Genomic DNA, 11,812 nt, shown 5'->3' on the forward strand with positions numbered 1-11,812 from the left:
TTTTCAAATCTAAATCCGAACCAATCCGTTCATGTTTTGGTTCGGTTACCGATCCGAACTATGCATGAACGGTTTGGATCGGTTGGATAACCGAACCACCTGTGACATTTCACCAAAACCAAAATTTTGCATTTTCGACTTAAAAATATGGAACTAACTTAACTATTGAATTAATCTACAATTATCCACGCCATTTACTTTAAGTAACACATGCATTAAGCTATAATATCAACAAAAATGGAACTAACTTAACTATTAAATGTCACCCATCCGATCATTCCCATCATAATTTTTATATATTATATATATCATATATAAAAAATGACAATAAATTGTTTGGTTCGGTTTGTTCGGTTATCCGTCAACTAAATCCATAAACCGATCCAAACCACTCGGTTTTGTCATTTTAATATCTGAATCAATCTGGCTCTTTATTCGATCGGTCCCTAAACAGTCCAAATCCGCTCGGGTCGGTCCCCAAACCGTCCAAATCCGCTTGGATCGGTCGGTTCAGATTCTAATGAACACCTCTAGAAAAATGCCCGAGAAATCTGAAAATTTCTGAAACAGAATTTGACGCCCCTCCCATCAAAATCTTGTACTTTCCACGAATTCACGGAATTGCCATTGTGAAATTTACCGACTTGCCTTTTACAGACTTTCTCTCTCTACTTTTTTACTTTCTCTCTCTAATTCTCTTTTCACATTTTTCTCTTTCCAGATTTATACTTCCCTCAGTTTTTATAGTTTTCCACTGATTTCTCTCTATACATATTTTTTCTTTTTAAAAATATTTTCTTTCTCCAATCTTAACTACTCTCTACATATATTTTCTCTCTCCAATCTTAACATACTTTCTTTCTTTTTTTTCAAGTTTATTTGTTTTTTATTTTTTTATTTTCTCCCACACAGATTTCTTTCTCCAATCTTAACTACTTATATATAATATATATATATATATATATATATTCTTTTTTCTTTTTTAAACTATTTTCTACCTCCAATCTTAACTACTTTTCTCTCGCCAATCTTAACCACTTTTCTCTCTCCAATCTTAACTACTTTCCTACATGTTCCTTCCAAAATGTAAATTATTTCAATGAAAAAGTTAGAGGACATTTTGTTAGGTACTGTACATTTTTCTATGTGCTGGGAATTTTGTTATGCACAGGACACTTTTCAAAAGAAAGTATAGGAAATTTTGTTATGTACAGTACATAATAAAATTCCTAAACATTCCTTCAAAGTGTATACTATTTCACTGAAAATTCATAGGACATGTTTTTATGTAATGTACATAATAAAATTTCCTATATATTCCTTCCAAATGCAAACTATTTCACTGAAGACATTTTGTTATATACTTGACATTTGTTTATGTATCAGGCATTTTGTTATGTACTAGACACTTTTTGGATATAAATGAAATTTTGTTATGTACAGTACATAATCCAATGTCCAGTATTGTACATTATACTTCAAGAAAAAATTCATTCACAATTAGGGAAACCAAATATGATAAAACAGATTCAAAAAATTTCATAAGCATTGTAAGGTTTCATTCACAACTTACAAACCTCTTACAAATAAACCGAAGTTTGATCACAAATAGTTGACCAAATCAACAAAGATATTCAATCTGGGTTAAAGATACCAGATTTGTTGTTATTCGATATAATTTCTAATAAACCCTAGATCTTGATTTTAGGATTTTAAGATCTATGAATCCAGAAAAAAACAAAGATTTCATCTCTTAATAAGAACCTAATCGTGCGAACCCGATCATAAATCGTCAACTATCCTTGATCTTCTGAACCATATGAAGTTGATCTTTAATCTTCTTTTAAAGAGAGAAAGAGACCCAAAATATCGATTCTGAAAAAGAAACATTGAAGGAAACCATTCACCTGAAAACGAAGAACAAAAACCTTTTAGATTTTAAAGACCTTTGGATGTATAAATAGATTGAATAATGAATTGAAACAAAATAATGGGTGGGATCCCAAAATTTCGGCCAACATTTCGAAAAAAATGACGTCATTTATCAAAATTTGAAAGTAAAAGAGATTTGAATGTTTTAGAGAGAGAAACAAAACAATGGCCGGGAATTAATGACAAGTGGTAAATTTTGTAATGGCAATTCTGTGAATTTGTGAAAAGTACAAGATTTGATGGGTGGGGCGTCAGATTCTTGTTGTCACCACGTCAGATTGTCAGAAAAGTTAGGAATGTCCCATCCAAAGGCAAAAGGGGAAGACAAAACGCAAAATAATAGAAAAAGTTGTCCTTGCCCTTACATTTGGACCCAAAACAATTTTTTTTGGCAAAATTGGATTGGGCTCTCATTTACCACCCTTCATTTGGACCCCCCAGCTCATTTTTCTATTTTCAAAAAGAATTTGGGCCTAAAAATTTGAAATGGCTCCAATGTGTAGCTTTTGTTTCTTGTTGAAAGAATGGCTACTTACTAAACTACTTTTATTCTTCCATGTTTCATCCTAAGCTTACAGTGTGATTTCAAAGATTTCCGATTAGATTTTCGGTTGAAGGTTTGCTTCTATTGACGACCCATTAGAGCTCCAATGAAGTAAAAAAGAATGAAGTTATTTAGGGTTTTTTTGGTTCAAATATTTTGTAAAACATGTCTGTAGAGATAAACTCCATTGAAGCTCTCTTGCTTTTAGATTTATTGACACTTTGCAATGATTTTTAGAGTGCAATCGATAGTGGGAGGAGAATTGTATCAAAGTTTTATTTTGAGAGAAATTTGTCATTCTTTTCTAGATTTTCAATTGTAAATTTTGTGTTATGTTCTTGATTTCCAATTGCAAACTAATGTAAATCAGTTACAAACCATTGGAAGGCACTGCAAATTCCCTGTTATTTTCATCATTTCTAATTGGAAACCATTACAAAAAATTGCAAACGATTGTAAGCACTTAATAAATTATTGCAATCTTGTTGCGAAACATTTTGAAGTGATATGAAGAGGGGATAGTGGATGATGACTTTGGATGACATTCCAAAGTCCGCGAATGTGTGTGGTATTTAATCACAGACACTTCAGAGTCAGCGATTGTCTGGGGATTTCAGTTACGGACATTTTAAAGGCCGCGAATGTATGAGGCATTCAATCACGGACATTTCAAAGTCCGCGATTGTCTGGGGCATTCAATCACGGACATTTTCAATGTCGCGAATATCTGAGGCATTCAATCGCGGACATTTCAAAGTCCGCGAATGCCAATGAATTTGCAAATCCATGGACTTTGGTGGATTTAGAATTTCATTGACATTTGGGTGGATTTTAGTGTAAAAAGTGAGTCAAATTTGTCAACTAAAAAATGAGTGACTTTCATTGACATTTTGGTGGCTTTTACTTTCATTAATAGTTAATAACAATAATGGTAATTAATAATAATTATTAGTAGTAGTAGTAGTATTATCGCTTGAAATGACACATTTTTATCGATATTTCGAAAGCGTCTTGATTTTTTCAAAATCTATCTTGATATTTCAAAGATATATGATGCACATTCTAACCCGTCTTGATTATGCTAACAGAATCACGTTGACCCAAATTACACCATCACGGTAACTGATGGCAACCATCAACTACAAGGGTCTCTCGGCCATAATAGTAATGGGCCCGACGGCCATGAGTCCATAGTTAGTAGTTTCCAATTTGAGGAGTTTTAGGATTTTTTAAATCCCCCATTAGGATTTCGTTTATTTTATGCAAAAATACCCATTTGGATAACCTACATTATCTCCATTACTAATCCTTTGTATATTTTTGTGTCTAAGTTTGATTATTTATTTGTTTCTAAATAGGATTAATAGCAATCAAGGAAATTGGAATTTAGTAGTTATGTTCTTATTTTGAGTCTGTCTAGAAGAGTCTAAACCCTGTAAAAGGCGAGTCCAGTCTATCTTGTTATTCATCGAACCGATTATCATCAATGATATTTACCTTAATTGCATCTTTTCTCTTTTGTAATTCAGTTTATTTTAGTTTTAGCAATGAATTCTATTACTATTACTTTTACGTTTCCGCATGAATCTACATCAGCTCGTATCATGAGCCTGCAAAATCGTGATACAAAAATCACAATTTTTTCTAAACCCGTCAATTCGGCAACACCACCACCTTATTCTTCTCCCATTCTTCTTAAACCAACGGATCCTTCGAAAAGAAACAAAGTGGTCAAATCAAGACTCACCATCAACAATAAATTTGTTACTTTATTATCGACAATATTAGCGAAGAAAATATGATATCCCTTTGCCTAGTTAAAGCCCTCGGTCTCACAACGCACGACCATCCATGTCCTTACAAAATCAGATGGATTTTGAAAATTGGCGAATTAGAAGTTCAACAATAGTGCACGTTTTCATTCTTGATTGGATCACGTTATCATGGTTTTCTTTGTTGCGACGTTTTCGATATGGATAATTTCATATAATGTTAGGAAGACCTTGAATATTTGATGTGGACGTCATTCAAAGATGTTGCAAGAATAGATTCGAATTCTTTTGGCTTCGAAAGAAAAATCTCCTCCTACCAGTTCACGACGAACAACCAAAAAAGGTGTTAGCAATTCATGAGGAAGACGCAGTCGCACGAGTTACACCTTTGAAGGGGATATGTCCTTTCGTTCTGAAGGAGACTAACTTCTAAAGAAGTATCCTTCGACCAAGATGACAATGTGCTCAATTTGTCGAATAGGATGATGATAACTTTATCCAGAAGATCATCTAGTCTGGTCGAATTAGGGATTGTAATGCATAGCTAGAAGCAAACTACGATCGTCGGATCACTCCGGTGATTCGCGGCTAACATCGACTGGCTCCTACAACCGGTTACACCAAAGAGTGTTAGCTTGACCTGAGAGAGTTGACTGCAGGAAATAAAGCAAAAGGATGGATTAGATCCAATTTGAAAAGCCCAAAAGGTTCGGATAAGATCCCTACAAAGATAAGAAGAACCGGGACCGAAAGAAGGCCCGGATCAAAAGAGAAGAGTCAACCATGTTAAGAGGAGTCCAAAATGGGACAGAAATCCCATCTGAGAATCCTACCCAGAAAAGGTTTCTGAGTCTTATCTTTTCTGAAGTTCTTATTTGAATCCTAATTGGAATGAGAATGTAACTTTGGGATTCCTTATATAAGGACCATTAAGACCACAAAAGGTGTGGAATTTGCTCTAAGGAAAATCTATCTCTACAACATCAAGTGTAGAGAGAGATTTTAGATAAAAAGGCTCCCAATCTATCTATCTAGTCAAAGTAGAAGAGTTCTTCATCTCAACCTCCTAATAAGGTCCTAGCTGAATCTAATGACGGGAGATCAAGTCACTTGTTCGGGTGTCTTAAGTAGAGGAGCTGCAATTTGGAGTTTCGATCCTCGGGATAAAGGCATCAGATTTAGTTCAAGGGAAAGTGACTCAGGTAAATCTTTATCCCATTCTAGTTTATCTTTAGTTCTTGCATGTGATCCTGGTAGCTAGTGTTAGACATACTAGACGTCTGAGATTTCGCTTAGAATACTAGGTGACACCAAAATAGTACAACCTCTACCAAAAAGTTTCTTTTTCGCTGCCAAAGATATATCCACTAAGAATAGTGTGATCCATGTCGAAGTTCAAACACTTTTGGATACTGATCAATTTTGGTTCCTTCATCATCCCTACCACGACTTCCACCTTCAAGAGATATCCAACATCAAATCGATCTTATCCCCGAAGCCAATTTACCAAACCTTCTGCATCATAAGATGAGTCCCTATGAACACAAGCTACTTTAACAACATGTCGAAGAACTACTCGCCAAAGGATTTATTTGAGAGAGTCTTAGCCTTTGTGTTGTTCCCACTCTATTAGTTCCAAAGAAAGTGGCACGTGGCGGATGTGTGTTGATAGTAGAGTTGTCAACAAAATTACAATTAAAAATGGGTTTCCTATTCCTCAGTGAGAAGATGTGCTCGATCACCTTGCCGCAGCAACAATTTTTTCTAAAATAGACCTCAAAGCATGCTATCATCAAATCTGTATATGTGAAGGTGACGAGTGAAAGACGACTTTCAAGACAAAAGAGGGTCTCTACGAGTGGTTGGTCATGTCGTTCGGACTCTCCAATGCACCTAGAACTTTCATGCGCTTTATGAATCAAGTATTAAAACCATTGCTAAACAAGCTCGTGGTCGTTTATTTTGATGACCAACTAATCTTAAGCAGCTCTACGACTGACCACATACACCCACTTGCAGGCAGTTTTGATGCAATGTGCCAAAACACCTTGTATATGAATGTTCTGAAATGTCACTTCTTCCTGGATGAGGTATAATTTCTTGTTTTATTAGAGGAAACGACGACATGAAAGTGTATACCGCTAAAGTTTGTGATAATTCTGCATGGCCAATGTAGCGCCCCGACCTTCAAGTCGGAAAATGAGACGAGTTAGAACGTCGAGCGGATCCAGTGGCTTCATTTGGGATTTGGTTTCGAATACTTATTTTGATTGGTTCAGATAGCTCATTGGATAATTTTCGAAAATTATGAATTTTGACTGGTCACACGAGAAGATCGGACATGGTTTGATTATCGTTTCGTATTCGACAATTTTCTTCGCTATCGGATTATGAGGGACCATATAATTTCTTCATGGTTACTTGTGGGATGATAAAGAAAAGAAGAAAGGGTAATCTGGGGTCAGAAGATAGTTAGTGGAGGTTGAATTAGTGAGACGTCAATATAAAGGAACTTAGTTATGAGATTTATATAAATGACGGACTTAACAAGAATTAAGTAATGTGGGCACTTTGTGTAATGACATGTGGCAGCCAAATTTAGTTTTAAGTGCATGTGCCCCACGTCTCCAACCAAAATTGCATCCCCTTTAAACCGATTATCTGATTTGAGACCAAATCAATTTTTCCCAACCGTGAGCAGTGAGGCGCAACTAGTTTTGGCCGTGAAAGTGTTCCGAGTTTCTGTCGTTGATTTCTTCGTGAGTTTTTGTCGGAATTCAATGAAACTTGTTTCAGGTAATCCTATTCGACTTGTTCTACATATCTATCCGTTCAGAATTTTCTATTTCGTTCTAATTTGATGGTTTTATGATTATTATTTCGTATACTGTTTGGTTATACTAATTTCATTTGGGATCAAAATTTGAAGCTATTTAGACGATTATTATTCAATTTCTTCGAATGATTTGTGTTCAGAAACATGTTTAGGAGATTATGGACTAATTCGGGGTGTCCAAATATAGACGGGGTGCTGCCGAATTATTTTAGTGTTCGAATTTCATATTTGGAATAGTTTGGATATGAATTGGAATAGAGATAGTTACCCGAATTTTGTCATATTTCACCTAAATGGATAGTTTGAGTTATGGATTCGTAACATTGGGGTAATTTTATGATTTGATAGTTCTAGCTTCATACTATTGAGTTCGTTATATAATTTGTCAGCTTATGAAGACTCAGAAATGTAAAATAGAATTTATGGGAAGTTAGTTGGTTGATTTGTATATATTTCAAGTGCTTGATGGAACATCCCAGTGGACTCTATAGTACCGATAGGACATTCTTAGTCTAGTTTCATTCATCTTATGCATTCTTGCTCTGCAAGAGGACTCTTGACAGTTATGTAACTGCCAAATGACCGTTTTGCTCTTTCAAATTTTAGTAGGACTAATGAACTGTAATAGGGAGCTCGAGGAGAGGCGGAGCTTGGTCAGGAGCATCATTGGAGGCGAGAAGAGGCAGGATCCTATGAATCTTACTTGGATCACGGGTATTCCCCGTTTTACCATTATATATATAGTTATTTTCTTCTTTTTATAGTTCTCTAGTTCAATTTGTGATATGATATGGTATGATATGTATGTAAGTTGTGTGCTCTATGTAATGGATGTTTCTCTTTTAAAAAAAAATTGGTTTTTCCGAAAAATAATCACATGGAGGCGGAATCGCTTGATCAGTGTGATCGTTTTGTGTGAATTGTAAACACGTGGTGGCGGAATCGCTTGAGCTGCGTGTATAACATGGAGGCGGAATCGCTTGATCTGTGTTACGTGTATTGATTGTTTGACGTCAGGCATTGGTTGGTCCCTTGTTTATATTTCTGTTATGGATTAGCCACGAATTCATGTTAAGGGTTACACTCGGTGCGTGTGGCCAGCCGTTTGGTAACGACCATTCTTGTTTACCCGGAATGGGGTCCGAGAGAGTTTGGGAGTTGGGATATTCCGACCCTTGGAGTGATTAGGGGACTGACCAGTGCCATGTTTATTTATTTATTCTGCTAAGGCACTGGTGAGTGTGGTTTGAATTCTGTAATGACTTGTGTTTGATACTTACAATGTTTCACCGAACTGAAAGAGGGTGTTTACCCAAGTTTTCTTAATAAGAAAATACTTAATCCCTGAAAGTGGAAACTTGTAAAAGCTTGGCTTTAAACAGGTTTTACCCTACCTTGAGACACAAGAACGCTATTCTCCTTCGGTTGATGGGACTTGTTAGGAGGGCTCTGTTCTTGTAGCTTTGGGAGCCTATCAGATCATTTAATATTATTATAGGTTCATGCATATGTTTGGGTATTCTTCGAATGGTCAATGAGTTACCTTGCGAGGAAGCGTTAGTCTGGCAGGAGATAGGATGCGCCTCAAGACGAGATAATTGTATCGCCGTGGGTATATGGCTCTACTAAGCGACGATACTCTTATAGTCGTCTGGATAAGTCATGACATATTCTAAGCGTATCATTGTTTGGGTGAGATTTACTATTCGATGCGTATTGAGATCACAAGCCAGCCCGATGGGCGATGATGACGAAGGGAGAGTTACGGAAGATCTTACCGGGTATTACGTGGATTCATGTGTACACTGCAGTAGTCAAACGTTCGATAAGGCGTTGCCTGCCTACGCACTAACAAAGGCCTACCGGTTTTTCCTAGCCGAATAGTAGGTGACCCCGACTGAGGGCGTATTTAGTCGTGATCTTGGTAAGCTAGAAGAACTATCTTGCTATATTGCTTTGCTTTGTGTGCATATTGATATCTCTGTATATATGTCTGTATATATGTCTGTATATATGTAACACTTATAACTATTGATATATTAAAACTGTTGATGTGTGGTGCGGGTAGGATGTCTAGGTATCCTACTGAGCTGACCTTCGGGTTATCTCATTCCTATTTGTTTTTGTTCAGTTGCAGGTACTGGTGGCCCAGAGTGACATAGTTTACTTCGTTGGTTCACATTATGTAAGAATATTATTTCTATTATATTTTCAACTTACGATTTTATCACACGTTAATATTATATATATATCATCTAGAATAGTTAGGATCGTTCTCTCACTTGTTTGTGATTGTACACATGTAAATAGTATGCACACTATCACTTTAAATTTGATGTTATTGATATGTTGAAGTTTATGAAAAATGTATAAATGTTTGACAGGTTTTTCAGGTTTGATATGTTCAATTTATAGAGGAGACTCTGTCCAAATTCAGTTTCTTTTGTGAACTATTCATAAACATGAATTCAAGTTGTTTTTCTCTTTATGAAAACTATTTTGGGTTATACATTTTCCGAACGTATTTTCAAAGGTTTAAACTATATTTGATTTTCCGTTGTGTTTGTTCTTGATTTGTAACCCGTGATGAGAGTTTTGGCTTAGGTTTATATTTGAAACTGGTTTGAGTCAGTATTAGACCGAGTTTCTTTTATAAACTACATGGCAAATCGTGATTCGGAACACGGGGCGTCACAGCCAACCCCATCATCTGTTGGGTTTTGTATCTATCTATCATGCTTATGATACTACCTAATGTTGTAAGCGGAATCCCAATCATTATATGACTAACATTAGGTTTCCAGGATCTATACATGAACATATCAATGAACTAGAATCAGAAAGATGCTTACCTTAATCGCTTTCTCACGAACTAAATCCCGACCAGTATTCGGAAGATAAGAGCTCCAATTGTAGCTCCTCTACTTGAGACACCGAGTGTATGAATTGAACTCCCTCCTTCGAGTCAGCTAGAACCTTCTTGAAGGTTGATATGAAGAACTCCTTCTTCTTGACTAGATAATTAAGAGAAACTCTCTTTCTCTCTCTCTCAGACAACTCTCTCTATCTGAGAAAATACAGACTGAATTGCTTTTCAGTTGGCTTGTCCTTGGTTGTGCTTTTAGGTTGTCTAATTTGATCCTTATATAGAAACCTTAGAATAGGTGTTTGACCAAAACTAGGATTCATAAAGACTCAATTAGAAGGTATTTCCCAAAATACCCTTTAGGGTTCTTTTAGTGTGGTCGGCCAACATAGCCCCTTTATGGGCTTTCTTAGCCGGCCCACTTAGGTACTAACCGGTCATGAGATGGCCGGCCCCTTGCTTAGGTCGGCCATCACATGGCTGACCCCCTTAAAGCCTTCTCGGGCCTCCCTTTCGGGCCCTGGTGTATATTTATGTGTTTGGACTCCTCCGAACTAGTTTGACTTACTAATAATGGATCGAATCCACCTATTTTCCAATCTCCCACTAGTCAATTCTCTCCGTTCAAACCCTCACTCTTATGTGTAACCCTTGTAGGATCTGGTATATTTTAGTTGCAGATTATCGAAGTTATCCGACGATCGTAAGCGGCTTCTAGCTAAGCATTACGACCCCTAATTCGACCGGACTAGATGATCTTCCGAGTAAGGATATCAAGATCCTATTCGCCAAATTGTACGATTGACACCTTGGTCAAAGGACATTCCTTCGGAAGGATACCATTCTTTCAGACCGAGGGAATATATCTTTCAGTCTCCCACTTGTACTTAGAACAAGTGCAATGCTCGATTCTCATGTCATTTCATACCTCATCTGATACGTCATACTTATCAGACTTTCTTGATCCCGAGAACACACTGTCAAGTCAAATGACTAACTCTCAATCCATTTAAGCATGGCCAGGCATTTTCCAGTTGTTTACTCATCCAGTGGCCTGGAGATACTTTATCCTGATTCTACTCAGGAAGACATATTCCATTCTTGTACTCGCACTCAATTTCATGTCTATCCTGTCTCACCCAGTAATCCTCCTTTATAACCTCTTTTTACGGCTGGCGTTTGACGGTACCAAAGTTCGACATTCCTTACATAAACTGAGCGGGTACTCATGTTTTGAGGAATCTCTTCAATTTGCTTAAATGAGAGTTATGACTTTTCACAACTTCAACTTTTAAAGTACTCTCACTTTGGCGGGTTTCCAGTGTATCATCTATACACCCATGAAGTTGACTTGAATACTCCAATTCCCATAGCCCAAGAAACAACAATATCTTGTCAGTCACTCATGCCAGTCTTCTTAAGTCATTGTTGTCCAATCAATGACCTGGACTAGGGATAGCATAATGGAACGCTTCCGAGTTCACTTAGCAGAGTTTCTTTTATTAGATCATGCATCTAATAAACCTACCTGGAACACTCCATTATTTTGGACTGTCGTCTAAATTCTAAACCAAAATTTAGATGACGAAATAAACTGTGTTTATTTCGGATAACAAGAGTTTGTAAAATTTGAGCACCTATGCAAACTCCTTTACGTTCTCAATTTTACAAGTCTCATAGGACTATCAACTTTGATCCTAATTCGTTAGATTCGTGCATCTTCCATGTTCGTTCCAAGGTGATAGTTTAGATGTGGATTTTAATCCAGTTACTTTTTCACTTCGCTTAATATTATCGTGCTTAAGAACGCCTTCATAAGCTTTTTACGGTAATATCAGTTTCTTAAACTGAAACTAGTACTT

The 11,812-nt window shown here is 36.6% G+C and overlaps 1 long non-coding RNA gene across 1 annotated transcript; it reads left to right on the forward strand.

Annotated features, from left to right (window-relative positions):
• Positions 1–6,954: 6,954 nt before the first annotated feature.
• LOC147537741 (uncharacterized) lies at positions 6,955–9,343 on the forward strand. The gene is made up of 3 exons (XR_015225037.1): positions 6,955–7,044; positions 7,691–7,798; positions 9,216–9,343. It is a non-coding gene; the product is annotated as an uncharacterized LOC147537741 (long non-coding RNA).
• The last annotated feature ends 2,469 nt before the right edge of the window (positions 9,344–11,812 follow it).

This window comes from Eschscholzia californica, unplaced genomic scaffold (genome assembly GCF_041429995.1).
Source record: "Eschscholzia californica isolate CP2 unplaced genomic scaffold, dmEscCali1.0.p SCAF_5, whole genome shotgun sequence".
Classification (NCBI taxonomy): Eukaryota; Viridiplantae; Streptophyta; class Magnoliopsida; order Ranunculales; family Papaveraceae; genus Eschscholzia; species Eschscholzia californica.